Source organism: Drosophila kikkawai, chromosome 2R (assembly GCF_030179895.1).
Source record: "Drosophila kikkawai strain 14028-0561.14 chromosome 2R, DkikHiC1v2, whole genome shotgun sequence".
Taxonomy (NCBI): Eukaryota; Metazoa; Arthropoda; class Insecta; order Diptera; family Drosophilidae; genus Drosophila; species Drosophila kikkawai.
The window spans coordinates 20,878,250-20,899,099 of NC_091729.1; the positions used below are offsets into that span (position 1 = coordinate 20,878,250).

The 20,850-nt window shown below is 39.3% G+C and overlaps 1 protein-coding gene across 2 annotated transcripts in view; it reads left to right on the forward strand.

Annotated features, from left to right (window-relative positions):
* SLO2 (slowpoke 2) overlaps window positions 1-20,850 on the forward strand; it is an 88,402-nt gene that overhangs the window by 3,553 nt on the left and 63,999 nt on the right. The gene's annotated exons all lie outside the window — the stretch shown is intronic.

Consider the following 20,850-nt stretch of genomic DNA (forward strand, 5'->3'; position numbering starts at 1 on the left):
GAAAATTTCCTTCCAGATGGGGAGGCCTGTGTGCAATTTCTGAGAAAGAAATTGTGGGTTATAAAGGTCTCTGTCATCACCTAACAGCCGCTGGTGGCAGCTCCTTTAAGTGCCCAGTTAAACCAAGGGTTTACTACCCTAATAACCCTAATGAGGCCCATTTTCTAGACAACAAAATGCCTTGAAATGGAGATTCGGCTGCCTTTTGTTATGTAAATATATTATTATTCGTAAGAAAGACATTACCTTTTGTTGTTTGCCGAGTAATAAATTAATCTCACACCTGAATGATTTTGTGTGAAAGCCAATTAATTGCTCATCAGTTGTTTTTTTGGTAGATAAATTGTATAATTTTGCCAGTTGTTACTCTAGGGCAGCCCATATTGGTTTTATAAACTCCTATTGCATTCCCACCAGTTGTATTTATTATAAAAAGGCCAATAAAGGCTCTCATTTATACACGAAAATGCTTTGATCTAAGGGATGAAAAACCGGAAACTAGTGATGGAAATTCTCTGAAATTGTGCACATCACATAAAAACATTTGCATTTTGCGATGGCGTGTGCAAATTGTCTTAGTTGGTTCAATGCCGGTGTTGCTCATACGCTGAGTAGTTTGCAGGCATTTCCTTATGTGTTCCTCATACGCCATGTAGTTCATGCATTGCTCATACGCCATGTTGTTCGCACTCACTCCCAGAGGTGCCATAAGGTGGCTGAGGCGTGCGAGTGCGTTCGTTTGCCACTCACAAAATCATAATTCGCCGGCAATGCCTTCTTTGCATTTAATGTAGCGTAAACATTTTAATTTTTTATAAGCCCAGCCGCCTCGGCCTGCCTCCCTGCTCAGCTGACTGCGACGTGCGCAAGTGGCCGTGGCTGTTGCCTTTATAATGCCACGTAGTCCCAACCACTTGGCCCGGCCCATGGCCCCTGGCCCATGGCTCATGACGGTGCCCAGTGTGCCTTGGGTTTTTTACTGTGTCACGGATGCCTGCACGTCCTGCTCGTCCTTCCCGGGATTCCCTACCTGAAATCGGTTATAAACGGTTTAGCAAACTCCGGCGGTTAAGGGCTTGTTCCCCGATGCTTGAGGGTTATTATGCATGCCGCACATTCACTCCGAGATCCTTATTTTGTAAGAAATTCGTTTGTACACAAATCCACGAAAAGGCAAAGCATATGTGTAACTTAATATGCTGATTCTATTCTGTTCTGTTAACGCTCTTGACTCGATGACGGATTCAATTTGGAATTTTATTAGGTTTGGATAAGTTTTGGTGTATTTTTTGGATTTTTTAAAGGGGGTTAAGGATAAGGAATGCGATTTGTAGGTAATATTAAAATTAATAAATTATAAAGTAGAAGGTAGAATCTTTTAAAATATTTTATACATAACTTAAAATATATTTACAAATAGTTTTTAGGTATTTAATCAATTTATTTACCTTATTTTTCATTAAATATATATTTAAATAATTAAAAAAAAATATAAATATACAATTCTTTTGGTTTCTCTTTAAATATCCTAATATTTACATTATATTTCAACTTAATTTACTTAAAAAAACATTAACAATTTTAACGAAATTTTAATATTTCAATAATAAATTATTTTTAACTTTATAGAGCATCCCCTATGTGGCCTCTCGGTGATTTTTCCACCCCCATTCATTCTACACTCTTGAAGAATTTCGTTTTGGGTCTTGGGCTTAAAGGCTTTGCGACACTGTATACCTTTTTCGGCGGAACCCTTTTTTATGGGAAATATTTAATAAGTTCGCGGATATTACGCTTTTGTTTTGCGAACGTTGACGACAGAGCATGGCGAGATCAAGATTTATGGCTCCTTAAATACAACAATTTTATGGCCTAATCCAGCCTTCGAGCCGGGGTCCAGGCCGGGAATATTTAATTGCCCCTCCGAATGGCAATGGAATTCGTGATTTTAATGGCCACACGTTCCGGTGTACCAAGTTGTATGTCAAAACGACTTGGCAATTTGCTGGCACTCGTTAACGGATGAAATTGTCCGCATTCTGTGACAAATATAACGATTCCAGCCGTCCCTGTGCTTAATAAAGGTCAGAGTTCAGGCCACTTGAGAGGATCCTCAGTGAAAATCCACGCTGGCTTCATTAGCTTCCCGATGAACATTCACTTGAAATGATTTGGAAAATGGCGTAACACGAGGAAAATGTTCAATTAAGCCGTCTGGAGGCTATTGTTTACCTTTTCCCAAAAAAAGGGTTTCCGCCCCGAAGACTTTCTCATTATATCTAAGTGGCGGAAGACCCGGGCAAAGGGAAAAAAATCAACATGAAAGCAGCAACAAAGAAATGCCTCAACAAGTTTCAGAAAAATTGGTAGAAAATCAAGGGCAAGCCTCTCTGCAGCTGAGTAATGGCAAATTACTTGTTTTTCGCACGTTTAACACAATTTTTCCGGATGGAAAAAGAAAAGAGGGAAAAGAAAAAGGTAACAAGAAAAATCGGAGCACCTGATAGGTGTACTTTGACTTGGCTTCGCCGCAACTAAAGTGCAGCTTTGTTGGCCTTTCTCAAAATACTACCTGAACATGTCCATTAGCGTTGATTATGCGGCTTACCAGAGGGGAATACACGGAGTATTACGGCCCGGAATGAGGGCCTGTTTGTGAAATACAATTTCTGACATTTCCCATTACCATTCGTACGAGTTTCGGACACATCCCCACGTGAGCTGACACACATGTGTGTGTGTTATGTGCGGTTTGCCATAATAACTTATGTAAATCGCTTCCTTCTCAGCAGCCAGTGTCTGGGTTTTTTCCACTTTCCACTAACGATCAGCAGCAGGACTGTCTGCAAATTATTATTATTTTTAAGTGGTGGTGCTTATAAGACAAAAGAGGGTATAAACATTAGAAAAGGTATCTGGAGGAAAGGTAGAAAATATTAAAATAAATAATAAAGCATGTCTCAGTAACCCCTTTTCATCCCTTTCCGCTCCTAACTATTATTTATCCTTAAAGATTTCCTTAAGTAAAAGGTACTTTATAGTCTCAATTCAAGTGCTATGCCTGCCCATACTATTTTTCCCCTGTGACAAGTCGGACAGGTAGTGTGGTGGGTTCCCCACCTATCCCAACCGACCCCTAGTTAATCCTCCAGTTGCTCCAGAGAGAGAGAGAGAGAGGTGGTGCCTGCCTTAATCCATACGGCTATAATTATAATAGCATTGTGTACAACGCACCCACAGGCTGTTGGCGTTCCGTTTTCAATAATGGATATGTCTGGGGCAGCAGGGTCCTTCAAGGCTCTCTCCTGTCGGATTAATGCCTGCAAAATGGTATGCATTATGCATACAGTTCTATATATAGGACCCTTGTTGTTCCGGTATTAAGCCGGACGCTATGCGAAGTCCTTTTGGCGCAGCTTAATCCTTAAGCTAAAAATACCAGAAAAAATCAATTTAAATAACCTTGAAGGTTTGTAAATTATATAAAGGAGATAAAGTATTGATTTCCTTTATTTTCTTGATAATTATTAAGCTCTAAAGTTTCAAAGCTAATACCTTTAAGCCCCTTTTCATAGCTTTTCTAATCCTTGCTCGCTTATATTCACAATTGTATTGTAAATACTTCGTATTGTGGCTATCCTGTATGCTTCCTTTTTTCTATTTTCAAGCTTTGACAACGTCACTGCCTATTTTTACACCTGGCAACAACAAAAAAGTGAAGAGCCAAAGAGCACCGCACTCGAGGCGAACCTGGCCTGAATCCTCCCTCACATTTTCGCATCGGGTCGAAAGGCAAAAGAGCAATATAAACAGCGTTTGTGTTCATCAATGAATGAACACTCGTAAATAAATAATTATGTGTTCCACTATAGCCGTTGGATCGATGGAGGTCACTTCTGGCCAAGCTCGAATACGAACAATTGCGATGGCATCCCAAAGTGCAGCCATTTTATTACCACTTTTGTGCTCAAAGTAGAGTGTGTGGCGCTGTGTTGGTGTGTGTATCTGTGTGTGAGTATCTGTGATTTTGTGTGTGGACTGGGGAGCAAGGGGTTCTGCCGAAAGAAAAAGTTCAAAAATCAATCAACGTGCGAAAAAGGCAATTTGTGGCTAGCAGTGAGAGAAGCAAAGCATCAGAAGCCAGAAGGAGCAGTCAGTGGAAAAGGACCTTTTTTGGCAGGGGATAAAGGATATACTCTTACAGATATGTTTAGAGATTTAGAAATTGAAAGATATTATGTAATAAAATAGTTTTTAATTGGTTAAAACGGTTTATTCCTGTTAAAGTTTATGACAAAGTAAAGAATAATTTCATTTTCTAACAATTTTATAAATTCCTTTAAAAAGTAAATAGTAAAAACGAATAAAAATACATAAATTTTGATACATATTTTAATGTTTTTTATTTTATAATATTTCTCGTTTCAAGTCCTTGCCAAAATCCTTATTACCCTGATGTCATTGAGGGTATGGTCATGCTTGAAAATTCTATTATAAGTAAAGTTTCCTGGCTGCTTCCTGTGTGCTTTACTGCTGTGTGTGCCAGTGTCTCTGTGTGTGTGTGTGTGGGAGTGTTTTTTTTTTGTTGACTTTTTTTTTTGCACCGGCAAATGTGGCGTAAAACATGAGCAGCGCTTGACTTTATTTTTGGATTTGTCCAGGAGGCAGACGACGTCCAGGTTTTTGGCTTGACAAAATAAATATCTTAGCCTGGCCCGTTGGTCAATGGTGCATTTAATAGCGTTCGCTTGGGCGAATTTCAGCTTTCTCGGATTTCCACGCTCTTTATTTGCGACAATGAACAATAAGAGGAATTTTTTCAATTTCCTGCCGCAGCAAAGTCACTGTGTGGGTATTCCCCACGTCACAGGACCTCTGCCCACGTCTAAATTTAATTAGCACACGGCCCATGCATGACTGAGACTGATGACAGACACCGCGGAGAGACGTTTTAAATTTAGCAATTACGTGGGAAGCCGAAAAGGTAGCTGCTCCAGAGCGGATATCCTTGCCGAATCGAATCCCAGAACCGAATCGAGTCAAGCCATGTGGAAGTGAAGGATACTGCCGACCGGCTGACTGATTGTCGGTTCGGATCAGGGTCCGGGCCAGCGGACAGGACAATCCTGCCTGGCATTAAACCGATTTCATTCGCTGCGAGTTTATGCAAATTTTAAAGGGATTTTACAGGCAAACTCCGTTTGATTTTCGAAGGCAATTGCCTGCCTGATAGACAGGCAGACAGACGGGAAAACAATAGGCGCCAGGCGATTCGTAAAAATATACATTGAACGCACATGAAGCGTTAGTAATTTCCCTGATTTGACGGATTTTGCAGAATCGTATTTGGGGGAAAATGCAAAATAAAAAAAATATGCAAAGAGTTAAATCAGTTTTTGGATTGAATGACATTATATTCGCGATATGGGTTATTATTTTATGAACAGTCATCTAAAAGGATTTCATGGGGAAGGAAAAATACTAAAATGGTTAAAAGTAAATAAATGTTTTCTATGAAATACAAATTCAAAAATTGTTTAGTTGAGTTATCAATTATTTCTATTGAAATCCAGCATTTTTATTTAAAAGCTTTTACAATTTTTGGCTTTGATTTATTTATTTCCTTTGTTTGACTTTCAAAGTAACATGGATTTTTTCCTAAAATATATATATTTCTGCCACAGATTTATTGGTTTTTATCCCAAAGTCTGGCTGACAAACCGCTAACCAATTAGAAATGTCGTTGGCTGTTTTTTTATGTTGCAGCTTAAACAAGGCAAACTGCTGGGCCATTAAGACAAAGCTGGGCCATAAAATGTTTATTATTTATGGTCAAACTAAATCCTTGAAGTTAACTAACTCTGCAAGATCTGCTTGGACTTCTTTGTCTGTATTTTATTTATTTATTTGTAAAATAGAGACTAGGCTTTTATGGTCTCTACTTTGTTTATTTATTTCTAAGGACTTTACACAAAGCAATCACTGCTTGTGATATTTAAACAGAATTTCCATTTCTCTTGAAAATTCATCTCTAATTACTTGGCGCAACAAACTGCTCTCTGTTCGCAGCTCATTTGCGGCAAATTGAAGGCATCGCTGGTTGCCTCAAACCTCAAAGAGTTCCAATTGTCTCCGAGCTCTTTCCACTTGAGCAATTAAAATAAAACGAAACGTTTTAGGTTTCGTTCGGCAACGCAATTGCATTTAACTCGATTGCTTGGTAATGAGTGTGAGAAAATGGAAAATGGAGGCGAAATTCAGGGAGAACATTGTTCGATATAGACTTAAAGACGCCTTGCTCTTTTCACTAATTGAATTCAGTGAGTTCAGTGAACAAAAAGAACATTTTCTTTGTAATTCAAGATGGAATGATAATGTGAAATAGGAAAAATTGGAAACAAATTGCAAAGAATGTGTATTACATATAACAAATAATTGTATAAAGTTAGGAAATTAAATGGTAAAAAAGGAATAACAAAGAAAACATGCTTTTTGTTAGAACTTAAGACAGAGTTTCCCACAGTTATATCCCATTTCTAGGCAATCTTTCAGGTCCCATTTGTACACCTACTGGCATTTTACCAACTGATTTATTTTTCTATTGGGAACTGCTACCAAAATAGCCATGGAAAGTAAAAGCAAACATTGGACACTATCGAAGAGGAGACGGAAATACAAGCAGAGACAACAGAAAAAAAAAAACAAGTCCTTCAAGTAAACATAAAAGAGTTTTCCGTTTTCCCCTTATTTTCCCTGCTGTAGACACACGGCTGTTGTTGTCGTGATAAAATGCACAGTGGAACAACGGGTTTGTTTACACTTCTCTCTGTTCTCTGGCAAGGCCCCCTCTCAGGGGAGGCGCTGTCAGTGGGCGTGGCCATTTCCACTCGAGATCCTTGTGACGTTTGTCTTTCACTTTTTTTGGTCAATACAGACAGGTAAACGAACGAATGCTGCATTGACCTCTTGACTCCTCCTTGTCCTTGCTCTCAGCAATATCCTTTCATTCTCCTTGGACAATTTCCTAATGGAACACCGTTTTAAGTTTCAACAACAAGACACAGCAGCTGCATTGGGAAATTGAAAGTGTAGCCGAGTCCAAGGATCAACTCGCCGGGTTGACATTTGAAAAGGCGGTGCTGCCATTCCCATTCTATCCCCCAGACGCCTGACCGGGCATATCCATGGCCGAGTCATACATCAATTACTGTCTAACCAAATGGCGTTCAATTAGCCCTCGAGCGAGCCTGTCGCCCCCCTGCCGTTTCCTAGGAGAGCTCTGGAGTGTGCCTGGCGTCGAGTCTTATTCAAAATTCAACAAGGCAGGGGAACAGTACTGCCTCGAAATGGAAATAAACCTGTCTTGGAAGAGGAAACAAATAGGATTCATATCTCTGTGTTCTCAATTCCAAGTGTAAATCATTACTTAGAATCTTAAACACTTTAACAAAACAAAAACCAATCGATTTACTTAGTTTTCCCTTATTTGCCTTCCACAGCACGTACACAATAAGTGTTTCCATGTCCATCATAAATGGTTTCCCCTGTAACTTGGTGTATCTTTTTAACCAACTTTCAGAGGCACGTTTCGCCCTTGCATAATTGAGCAAGCTGGCTCGGGTCTCCTCCGTGTTTCCTTGTTACTTTGCCATTCCTTTTTATTTTGGTTTGGTTTTGGGACTTGACTTAGATTCACAGATCACGGGAAGCTATGCGGTGGCCATAGTGGGGTTTCAGTTAATTGATCTGACATGAAATGCCCTGGAATGGTCCTGAGCCGAATTCAAACTAAACTCGATGTGTCAATCAAAAATTTGTAACCAAAACTGGGTCCCAAAAGTGCGGGGCACACACACACATGAACAAAAATAAATATTGACACTCGCAACGGGGGGCAAAGCGGGGATGTTGGCAGACATTTTGGCAATTGCAGCGACTCGCGGGAAACTGCCATGGTTCGTCAACACCGAAAAATAAAGCAAAAATGAAAAAGTACGAGTGTATATAATACATAAAAAAAAAGAAAGTGAAACGTGAAATGTTATATAATTTATGCCAGCCGTCCCTCTTTCTTTATTTTTATCCTCCCTATCAGTATTTTCAGGAGGAGCCTCTTGCAGGACTCGCATAAATATGCAATTTAGTTTAGGCATTTGAATATTTCCTTCATCGCTCCACGCGCCTTTCAATCTTTTGATGATGAGGCGAGCTGGCAGCAGCTGCGCTTTCCGCCTTTCACGATTTTCACCATTTTCACGTCCCGCGGATTCATTGGCAGCCGCCTGACACTAATGAAAAAAGCCAAATCGTGTCGAGTGCTGTGAGTTCGATGCGATTGGAGGAATAATTCAAGGCTTTTACGGTTTCCCCTTAAAGTTATATATTTTCTATTTATTTGAAAAGCTTTGATAAATTATTAATTTCTTTAAAAGGTTTATTGAGGAAATAGTCAAATGTGTAAGGATTAAAGGAAACCACAGGATGAATTTAATTGCGGTTTCCTAAACATTTCCCTGTGGAAGCATTAGCCTTGTTTCTGTTTGTAGAAACACAAGATTTTCAACCAGTTTGTTGACCTTTTCGTTGGTAATCTATTTATAAATAATATTTTGGGTAATTGATATAGCTCGAATGGCGACTGATATTGGAAATCAAATTAGTGAAAATGTTATACCTTATTTTCGTGGATGGTAATAGGGTTATAGGTAAAAGAACATGTTAATACATTGCCTGAAAATTAATTAAAAACAAAAGTTAATTAAACAATTAATTTATAGCTCATTCTATTCCCCGTAGTAAGCAGTTTATCTATTTATAAAATTTTTAAAAATATATAAATTTTAGACAGCACCTTAAACTTACACAATTTAAAGGGCAATCACTCAGCAGTTCCTTACTTCCTGGAATAAGTTATACATTTCGTATTGATTTCTGGCTTTGGGCCATGTTTTATTTACAACCAACTTTAACGCCAAGTTGCGTGTTCTCAAAAAAAAAACACTATCAACACCGTCCACCTACCCCTGTTTTTCAATTTGACTCTTTGAATAGCTTTAGGAAATATATGCGTGTTTGTCTCTCCTCGAAAACTGTGTCAGACACAACTCGCAATATGTAACTGCTAATATACATAGCAATACACATTTGCATATTTTTTTGTAATATTTAAAAGGACAGTAGGTAGTGGGTAGGAGCTGTCATCAGAATGAAATGCAATCTCGGCTCAAAGTCCCCAGAGAAAGCCTTTCCATTGCAATTCATATACGAATATTTCATCTTTGCTGCCTGTCCCAAAGTCTCTCATTTCATATGACTCTGTGGAGGCTATAAATATAGCAAATACTTATTTGTTGACATTTATATATATTTTGTTTACCCACTTTATTTATTTATGTATACTTTTTTTTTTTGCACTTGTGCGCCAATTTATTTATATTAATGTCCCAAGTGATTTCGGTTGCCCATATCAACAGGGCCACATCTGATGTCGGCCCAGTGAGGGGAGAGGAAAAATATTGGCCCCAGATATGATCTGTTTGTGGGCTTTTCGGGCTTTCCTTTTCAATTTTAATAATAATAAGGTTGCCGGCGCGCCCGCTTTAGGGCTGAATTAACAGACACTAAGGACACAAAGGGGTAAACAGTACTCCCCGTATGCCTTAATAAATAATAGGAAAAAAAAAAAAAAAATTTTAATAAAGCGATTTACAGGGTAAAATAAATGGCATATGTGGGTGGTAATAGCTTCTAGAAATCTTTGTATGCAAATATGCCACTGGGGATTGACAGAGATCCTTTAGCACCTTGGGGAGCCATGGGGGACTTTTGTGATATTAAATTATTGCTTCTTCTTAGCTAACATTAAGCTTAAGCCTTATAAGTAGAAATCAGTAACTGATTTTGGACACTTTACATATAAATTCAAATAAATAAAAGCAAGTCTCAAAAGAGGTATGTATAACCCCTTAAAGATATCCTATTTATCCCAAAATTATACAGTTCTTTAAACCCTTTTCCAATGGGTATCATTTAGTGGTTTTATGCTTACTTTCTCCAGCCTGTCAAGGATGTTTTGAGCTGTTGTGTTTTTGCCTCCTGTTGCCCTGCTTGTGAGCGATGTCTTGTCAGTGCTGGCCATCTCTGGACCTGTTCTATTTATACAACAAAAAATTGCTGAAATATTTTTTGCACCACTGCCCCGACTGGCTATCTCTCTTAGAGTCCGGCCAGCTATTTTTCCGTTTGTATTCTTCTGGCTTTGCCCCGATTGTTTGGATCTGACAGTAGAGAGAACCACAAACTAAATGGATGGCAAAGCATAGGCCCGGTTTCCATTTATTTATTTTCATTTTTTTTTTGTTTGTTTGTCAAGGAACACATCTCCATACCCAAAAACTGAAGGAATGTGGCGTGTAAATTCGTTTTGACATTTTAATTACACCAGCACCCAACACTGCCAAGTGCGTACGTGCTAACGTGGCTTCAATTCTGGCCTTCGCGCTGACACATTAATGCATTCCGGCAAGATTAAGCAATCAGAGAGGGTCTGAATTCTGGCATAATTGGAGCGACCTGACGAAGGCTGACATCGGTTACTGGAAGTGGAAGTGGAGGCGGAGATGGCGTTGGCTCAAACACTCAATTTGGGCCATCAACTAGTGCCTCCTGCGTTGGCCTGGTTCACTTTCTTCCACTTGACTCTCGTTTAGCGTTGAAGAAAATTACCGACCAAAGTTTTTTCGTCCCTCCTCGGGCATATCTGCACATTCTAATTTACTTTTATATTATGTTGTGTTGATTGTGTTGCCTGGCTGCGGATCCATTACAGGATGTGTCTTCCTGCTTTGGCTTCTGGCCCTTATCACAATGATTTTGCTGCCAACGACAAATTGCCGGAAATTGACAACAAATTTGCAGCACACACAGGCACTTATATGGGCCTATAAGAACCCCATTTACTAATCAACTACACACACACACACCCTTACATACAGGAGAGACTCTTATTCTCTGGGACACTGTTTGCTGAGGTTTTCCTCTCGGCCTGTGCTCCTTGGCATTTCAATGGGGAACAACGAACGGTCCCAATATTGACCGGAATGTGTAATCGAGTCAGCGCCAAATTGGTCCGGACTTTGGACAGCTTTGAACTTTGTCAAACCCTTTGCATTTTGCTTTTTGTTGAGCCCTTAAAAGCATATAATGTAAACTATTTTAAATATGAATGAGGCTTGAATTTAATTTAGTACAAAGGGTTTAACTATTGCCCAAGGCAATTTGTGCGTTGTGTGCACTTTTTGGCTGTCTTAAATGTTTGCTCTTAAAGGCTTGTTTACGACTTTTTGGATGTTATCGAACTTTGTACTAAGTAGATGTAAAACTTCCTGCTAATCGCCTCTGCTTCTTAGTAATACAAAAAATAAGGATCGAGGAAGCAAAAGGCCTCCTGAAGGGGTATGTTTCCCGCCAGAATTAATGGTCCTTCGAGCCGGATGTAAAGTTGAAGATTTTATTTAACACAGGTAAATATCTAGAAATAAAATCAGTAATCTAATCTTTAACGACCTCATTTAATTAAGTAAAACACTTCAATTAGGCCTCTTTAAAGACAAAATCTATTTTTTAACGTTCAAGACTATCGCTGGCAAAGACAATGAACATCACACAAGTGCTTTGTTTCTAGGATGGGGAAAATTGTCCATTGTTAAGCTGAAATTCACACCCTCAGCCCACTTTAAATCTGGATTAAATGTATTATTGAAGCGGTTTCTAATGCACTTCCGATGGCGAAGTGGCTGCAGTTGAAGTTTGGGGGATTTGCATACTGAATTAGGGACTCAATACATGCGCAACCGCTGTCAGTTGCACTTTTGTTTCAGTCCATAGACCCTGGTTTCCACATATATTAGTCATGGGCCGCATAGAAATTTCGGTCTATCGATTTGGGCTCATCAATCACTTATGGAAATCAATACGCTTTCCATTACACAAAGGCCAGAGTGCGGGGGACAATCTATTGTGTTTTAATGTTTTTCAATTCCCATGCGAGTGGGTTCCTTCTGTACCTCGTTTTCCTTTGGTTTTGTCTATGTAATATATATATTTGGTTGGTTGTTTTAGTATGATTGGTAATGTTTAAATAGCTCCATTTCTTTGTTTGCCCAGCGAGTGTTTGTGGCTAGTTGAAACGTGACTGAAATATGAAATTAAGCAAGTAAAAATGACCTTAGTTTTTGTGTTTTAATATTCAATGCGAATCGCTAACAGTTTCTAACTTAACATGGCTTAAACAGAAGTTATTGCTTGTCAGCTTGGCCAACAGATGGTGCTGTCTAGCTCGTGTTTGCCTCGTTCTTTTGTAGAGTTTCTGACATCTGACGTCATAAGGACACAGCTGACGTCACAGAAAAGCTTCAATGTTTACACGAAACGCAATGGAATGGAAAGGAGACGTCGTTTATGTTCCATTTGCCATTTGTTTCTTTGGCGCCAAATTGGCATTCTGTTTTGTTTGTTGTCCTTCCTCTGGGTTACGGGACCACACAATCCTTGGCTCTCTCTTTTCGCCGGAGATGTGCTCTTTCTCTTTGGGACTCGGTTTGTTTGTTATATAACACGTGCTTTGTCAAAGGAAATGGAGGCCTAAACGGAGAAGGGCACTGCAAAAAAAGAAGGTGCTTAAAACACTGTAAAATTTAAGAATTAATATAAATTTAAAGCACTTTTATATATTTTTAAAAGGGTTAATTGAGTAGTTTTAATAATAATATAAAACAGTAAAATCTTAAATATTTTAAAAACACAAAAAATGTCTATTCTATTGTCTCTCGATACTTTTTATTAATTCTAAATTAGCAAACACTCTTATCCTATCTATATTAACCAAGAAGCACTTTCTGCCATCTCAATGTATTATATTTTCCTAGCCTTTTCTCTATTCATCTTTTTAATCCTACTTATTAAGGACCTCCTTCCTTTACCATATCCTTCCCGATGCATTAATTTTTATGCAGATTTGACAACTCTAGTTAACTGCGTCCAGCATTCAATGCTGGTTAAGAGAGTTGCACGGAGAGAGAGCGAGCGAGTGCTGGTGAAGAGCGTTCACAGTGTTCACAGGACCAAGTCACATAGCACACAGACACTCGCACACACATTGTGAGCGACAGGATACTTGGTGGCTCTGCTCCTCGTGGTGCGTGACTTTGGACGCTTGCTGGAGGCAGCCAGCTGCGAAAAGATTGGTAGCAGAGCCTCAGTTCGTTTGTGCTGCCAGTTGGATGCAGAACGGTCCGAGCACCGAGCGATATCCGTGGACTCCGTATCCTGACTATATGCGGTATACACCATACGCGACTGTGTCACCTCCGCGAATTAATCAAAGCGTTTTTGAACGACATTATCGTGCCCGCGCCCCCAAGGCCGTCGTCAGCCGGATTTGTTGTGTTAATTAGCGAAAAATGTCAGGCAACAGAAATTAAAACACAAAACATACAAAAAAAGAAGAAAAAAATGAAGAATGAACGACAATAGCAGTGAAAGTTACTGTGTCTGTGGCCTTGGGTTTAATGGAAAATAATGATAATGTATGTCGGTAGCGGAATGAAAAGCGAAATGAAATGAATTCCCCAAAACGGACTTAATCAAGTGGCAGCCAGCAGCAACTGGAGCAATCCCAGAAATCCTGCTCCTTCGGGTGTGTGTGTGTGGAGCTGCAAGGGCAAACTTTATAGCACACTTTTGTGCGCAGCCTTTGAAGAAACTTCATTCCTTCCTCCGATTCTCGCACAAAATCGATCCGTCCCGTTGTCCCCTCCTCGGCTTTGTTTACCGAGCCCAGCGAATTATTTCAAAGTGAACATTTTTATTTTTATATATTTACATATGGTAGGTAGGTAGGTGGTAGTTTGTATCTCGAGCCCAACTTTGTTGCCTTGTTTGCCTTTGTGAGAGAGGCCCTGCAGGTATTTAGCCGTTGTTTTCGTTCGCCTTGACACATTTCTATATAGGGATGGATGCTGCAGTTTATTTTGCTTATCTCCCAGCCCACCAACAATATTTCTTGCCACTGCGACACGCCCACAGTCGTTGGTTCGTGGCTGAAATTTTCAATTAGGTTTTATGACACATTCCGTTCGCTGGCATCAATGCATGCTCCCACCCCCAACCTGACCCCTGCTCCCTGCTCAATTTCGTGGGCCACCCATTTTGGGAAAATTGGCCGAGCAGCGCAAATTTGCATACCAATTAACTTTATTATATATTTACTTTAACTTTCATTAAGCCACTCGACGTTGCGCAGCCCTAGTTTTGCGGTTTAATTTGGTTTTTTTGTTGTAACAAATAAAAACAAAAGTTTAATTGGGTTGGCAAAGGTCGAAGGAGTAACTTCAAAGTGGTAACTAGTTTTTGGGTATTTTGATTAAATTTATACGGGTATCTCTGGCTTATTATATAAATAAATATATGGAGATTAAAATTGATATTAAATGAGTGAAATAAAACCCATAGAAATAATAGTAAGCTTCAGTTCAATGCACCTGAAATTTAATTTAATTTGTATTTTTATTTCTTCAATTTTCCACATTGTTCACTCATGCTCATGCATATTTCAATTAAGTTTTCTTTTGAATTTATTTCTGCCTCTTCAGCAAAGTTGCATTAAAAGGATATATAATACATTTTCAAAGTAATTTATGTTGCTGTCAACAAAGTGAGCCCGGCCATAAATAATCCAGCATTTTCATTTGTCGAAATAAAAGTAAAGAAAAAGGAAGAAAGTGTAACAAAATCGAAAAGCCACAAAACCTAAAATAATAATAAACATAAAAATAACATAAAGAACCGACTCATATTGGCCATATACCGGAGAGGAAAAGACCCATAAATGGGGCGGGTCGTAAAAGACTTTGAAGGAGCACGGCACACATGGCGTATGAGTTATATTTTGCATTTAATTTCTCACTCATTTGCCGGGGGCTGCTATTGCAGCTAGATTCATATATTTATAAGGAAAAAGAAAAGTGGGGGACTGGCTCGGTTCACTGACTGGCTAAGCTGGGAAAATACCTTAAAAAGCTAAAAGTGAAAGCTTAACCAAATTGAGAAAAACCAGCAAAAAAGGCAACCGGGGGAATGCGGCTTAAACTTTTGTGGCTACGTGTTTGGGAATCCAAAGGGCGGGGTCCGGTCCGGCACAGGCTTGGCTAATCCCAGGAATGGTGGGGAAAAGACCAAAGGCTGGCAAAGGGTCGAGTTAATCTACGGTTATGCCACACACAAATTGTGGCCCACAAAGAAAACATAAAAGACAAAGTAAAATGAGAGGCGAGAATATCAAACATACAACACTTACATACTTTTCGTCTCAAGTATATAGAATATACTATATGTGTGCAGCCATTGTCCTGCATTCCAAATGAATAACTCCGAGGCAAACTCACACCGAAAGTATCTATGATTTCGCCAGGGAAAGCCTTCAGTTTAACTAATTTCCGAACTTAGAAGGCGCTACTGAGATTAATTCGAGTTGTCCAATTTCCGCTTGTGGCATTCAAGTTATCCCGATGACGATTCCCATGGTGTCCCCACATTTAGATTGATGACTTTTTCATTTACTTGGCACTCTGTCAATCCCTCAGTGGATGACATGGCCAGGCTCGCCACTCGAATAATTGACTAATGAGGCAAAGTTCAGGGTTCAGTGAGTGTTTTTGCTGTTGTGCTGTTGTTGTTGTTGTGACCGTTTAGATGACATTTTGGGATTGCCGGACATTTAACCATTTAATGGGAACTTGTGTGTGTGTGTGTGTTGTGTTTGTGGTAAATCAGCAGCAAAGATAATCATGCTAATTTTGTTTATTCAAGAAATTTAAATGCTAAAATTGTTCAGCTTTGCTTTAGAAATAATATTTATTCAAATATTTAAATAGAGAAAGCTAAAGCTCTGTATAATTCATATGCAAAACGGAATTATTTGTATTTATTTAAAATTTTAAATAGACAAAAGTCACATCCTCGTTCTGACTTATAACTCCCAGGACTCAGGACACAACCAAAAATAAGCTAGAATAATCCAATCTTTTTCTGGTACAACTTAACTTTTGCCCTTAGCATTTGTGGTTGACATTTGTTGTGTGTGTTTTTGGGTTCCTCGGAGCATCTTGATGTATCGGATAAGTGATGACGGTTGCGTCGGGGAAAAAAAATTGCATGGCTGCCCGAGACACTGACTCGATTTTCGGCTGTGTTTGCCTGAGCTCAATGTATTACAGGGACAACTTATCACGCTTTATTAACTCATCCCATATATCCTCTTGTTTTATTTCTTGGCACTGGATTTTTTTCTCGGGGAATCTGGACAGACGCCCACACTGCAGGGGGCATCGTTTGTTTGTACATTATTTGTCCGTTTTATTGTGGAGATTTCTTTTCTTGTATTATTTATATCTGTTGGGTCACAGGCGTTTAAGTGATTTCTTCTCCGTTTTCTCTCTCGCTTTTGGCCAAGTTCCGGGAAATTAGATTGGGCTTTAAGATTGAAGAAATGGAATTATCCATGAGCTGCAAACGAGCTTCAACCCTTGATGTCAGCTTCGGTTTTCCACTTTGGTATACAAATGTGCATTCAGTTGTGAAAGTTGTTCCTCAACTTTTTCCTTATGCCAGCCAAAAGTTTCCCTTTGAATTTCGAATAACAATAACCGAACGAACAGAGGATAAGACCCTCTTAGTCTTGAGAAGCCAGTATCTTTTTGAATAAAGGAATCAACTTGTTTTACTTGCTAATTTTAAGCTTTCTTTTAGACAGGTGTGAACACACACCTTACGAGTGTGTGGCACTTGGCTAACTTTTCCCCTCATATCGATATGCAAACAGAGAAAAAGACGGAGCAGAATCGGAATAAAAATTCAATTTCCCGACCACAAAAAGTTCAACTTTTTCTCCGCAGCCACAAATCAATTTTCAACTTGGCAGAGTGGGCCCAGAAAAAATGTGGGGGGGAAAAGCGGAAGGAAAAACACAATTTTCCCATGGACGATGGCCAAAAATTAGGGAAAAAGTGTTATAACATTATACGAAAAAGATAAAAGCCCAAGAAATGTGGCAACAAAGTTTGTTGATGGACCAAATGAAAGCAATTTCCGGATACGAAAAGAAATGGGCTCTCGCTTTTCGGGATCTAAATTTTAATTGGGGTAAATGTTTAAGGATTTCAAGGAGAAATACATTTAATTTCTTAAAGGGAATACCCATAGATATCAATCACAAAGCTGAAACAACATAAACTATGTTGCCTAGAGAAACTTTCGCATAACTTGACTTGACATAAAAGTTTATTTTGCTAATCGATGGTTATCCATCCCTCTTTGCGGTCACAATGTCGTCAAAGTTTATTACATATTCATTTTGTTGGGTAAATACTTAATGGAGTTGGCCATCTTCCGTTTATTGCATTTCCCCTTGGGCCCATTCCCTGACCTTCCTTCCGTCTTGAACCATTTGAATGCCAGAAAAGGTCAGCTTTTGTATAAAAATTGAGTTCAAAGCGCTGCTGATGAGGGTAAGATACTGCTGACAAGTTTTGACCAGGAGCTGGCCCTAGGAAGGGGTAGATATTCATTTCAGATGCGATGGGTAAGGATTTCAGTAAAGGATTTCACACACACATAAGCTCATTTTGATGGTCTCGGGCGAAATGTCAACCGGGGATTATCCTCGCCTGAAAAGCGAATGCACCTTGGTCTCGCTAGGAACTCACTTCTGGATCTGTGTCGGCATATGTATCATGGGCTCATGTCTGGGGCTTTGCTTTGTTTTTTCCCCTCTAATTTATGGCCAACACATGCTAGGCTAACACAGTTTTTATTGTTCCCTCTGCTCTCCCCGGGTAGGCTCTCCCAGCTATTCCCGCATGTTTACATCAGTTGTGTTTGTCAGCCATTTTGAAAGACATTTCCTTTCGGCACCAACAATAAATGTTCTCCGGCGTGATATAAAAAGGAAGGAACTATTGTCACATGTTTCGCTTTTTCATTTTTTTGTTTTTTTTTGTTTTTCTCCCTTTCCTCCGGACACACGGGGTGGGAAAGTTCATTAATTGATAAGGCGGGAACTCTGCTCATGTGGGTCGCGTATCAGGCAAGGGAATTGTTCTGCGGTCACCTTCTGTTAATAAAACCAGGAGCCTATTTTCAGGCATTTACTATGCATGTGCATATATATTGGCAAGCGGCAACAGTGGTGCTCAGGGGTCATAAGGAAGTTTTTGTTTTAGTTTAATTGCTAAACCACATTAATGAGATAATAAATAAAGTATAGTACAATTTTGCTAAGCAAATTTTTTGAATTTAAAGATAAAAGTACTTTATTATATATTAATAAATGTATTATCTCTTCTCTTTAATCTTCCAATATCTCACTTTTCTTTAAGAAGAACATTAACATTTAACAAGCAGTATAAGTTCAATCAAGATGCAATTAAAATCTATTTTATTTCGCTTTATACATAACAAAATAAATGAAAAGACACTTACTCTGTTCCATATAGTATATATTTTCCCATTTCTCAATGGCAACAGAAGGCTTAGAGTACTCACAGACCGAATGCCTTCTGTAATATCCCTTCCCATCATCGAACCAGTTGACTTTTCTCAATATTCTTGGCTTTTCCTTTTGGCTCGCACCCAGAAAGTATGTTATGTGAAATACATTTGTAATCATGACCTTGCAAGTGTCACACACATAGTGTTCCCTCCCAAGAACCCCGCCTTTGCCCTAGACTTTCTCCTAGGCAATTTAATGTCTTAGTTATGCTAAACTCTGGCAAATCGCGTGTGCCACCCGAATTTTGGCCAAGAGGAAGTGGGCGGGGCAACGCAGTTTAGCACCCTTTACATTTGTTAATTGTGGCACTTAGTTGGCCAAGTTAGTGTGTAGCCTTGAGGGCACTTTGCCGCAGAGCCTTTGAACGCACTTTGCCAGCTAAAAGCGCTTGAAAAACTATTTGTAAAACCCAACTAACTGAACCATTAAGGCTTTGTTTATATAGCATGAAATTAACAAAATAAAACGTACAAAAAAACATTGCAGCGAGAGCAAGGACTTGGCATAAAGAAGTTGGGAGTGTTTCGGCGAAAAAACAATTCAATTTTGTTCATTTCTCGTCTGCGTCATCTGGTAGAAACTGCAGCTTTTCCTGTTTTTTTTTCGGGCTGCGTATGGGTGTGTCTCCTTCTGAAATTTATTTTTCATTATGCTGATGAGCAGCGCTGTTCGCCGCGCCTCGGACTCATTTTGGCTTGATAAGGGTTTGAGAGCCGACTTACTTTTGGGAAAGCATAATGAAAACATTTGATTAATTACGAAAAATGCAAAAGTAAATGAAAATTTTGTTAGGGAAAGATACTAGTTGGGAAAAGGCTAGCTTTTGGAAGTGTATTTTTGTGTTATTAAAGCTTTAATTTGAGCCCTTTCCTTATGATAGTAAATTTTAATATTTTTCTTAAATGGAATTATCTTACTTTATAAATTATTTTCTTCTTAACAAATTGAACAATTTGTGACATTTATAGCCGTTCTCATTAATGTATTATTTAATTTTGAATCTATAATTGTGTTTCTTTATTAAATATATTAATTTTAATAACAAAATATACATTGTCTTGGCAAAAATATATATTTTCCAAATATAACTTAAATAGGATTCCCCTAAAACTTTCAAAAATCTGTCTTATGGACATATATATAGCACACTTTGACTGATCGAATGGCTGTCTGATTGATCATCTGTGCCACTTGAACTCTAAACTTTGCAAATTTTTGCGTGCTGCATCTTTGCTGCACCCAATTAAGCAGACTGTGAGATAGGCGAGAGGTCGTAGGTCAACCATTTATCATTGTCACTTACCCTCCCCATGCAGCCATGTGGCCGAGAGACAAGACAACGGGACAGAGCGAGCAAACGAGCAAGAGATATGGTCAATTGTTTGGCCTGATTGTGCTTAATGAAGTGTCCGATATGTCGTGAACACCCATTATATATGTACGTACACAAAACACACAGCAGACGGCGGACAATAAACAAATTTTGCAAACACTCAGTCAGCGACGTGCTTTCGGCGCAGATGAATCTCTGGGATAAACCGCAACAGGCCCGAAAATAGTGAACCAGTGAACTGTGAAAGTGAAAAACCGCCAACATGATGTAGGCCCGGGCTAAGCGAATTACCTGGCCAAAAATCGCACACATATCCCTATCCCCGAGCCCCTGTCAAAGGAAATGAGCCAGAACCTCCAAGTGAGCTACACAGCGCTGGGCATGTCGGACGATAACCAAACCTGCAGCTATTCGATGCCCTCGGGGGCATCGCCTCCCCTCAACCACCGCCTGCCGCGCAATGTCAACTTCACCGAGGAGCTGCCCGACCTGGCCGGCTATCCCCCCCAGCAACCGCCCACCCCGCCCACGACGGCGGTCCGGCGCTTCTCCAAGTCCATCTTCCAGCGGCCGCGCTCCATGTCCGTGTGGAGTGACATCAGTCGGAGCAGCATGCGTCTGGATGAGAGGTGAGTGTCGACGGGTTCAATTTGGATTCTCGGCGGGTCAAAGCGGCACTGAGCTGAAATACTAGGATTGAAATTTCTATAAAAATATTCAAAATGCGGATTACAGTTGGAAATACAAGGAATTTATCGATAGTAATTAGTAAATTTATGGATAAAATACTTACATACATAGAATAAAATAAATGGTAAATTAATTATGTAAAGACCGATAACTAGGTAAAATGTCGATACATATTCATCGATAGATAATTTCTCAATTACTAATTTATGATAGATAGATT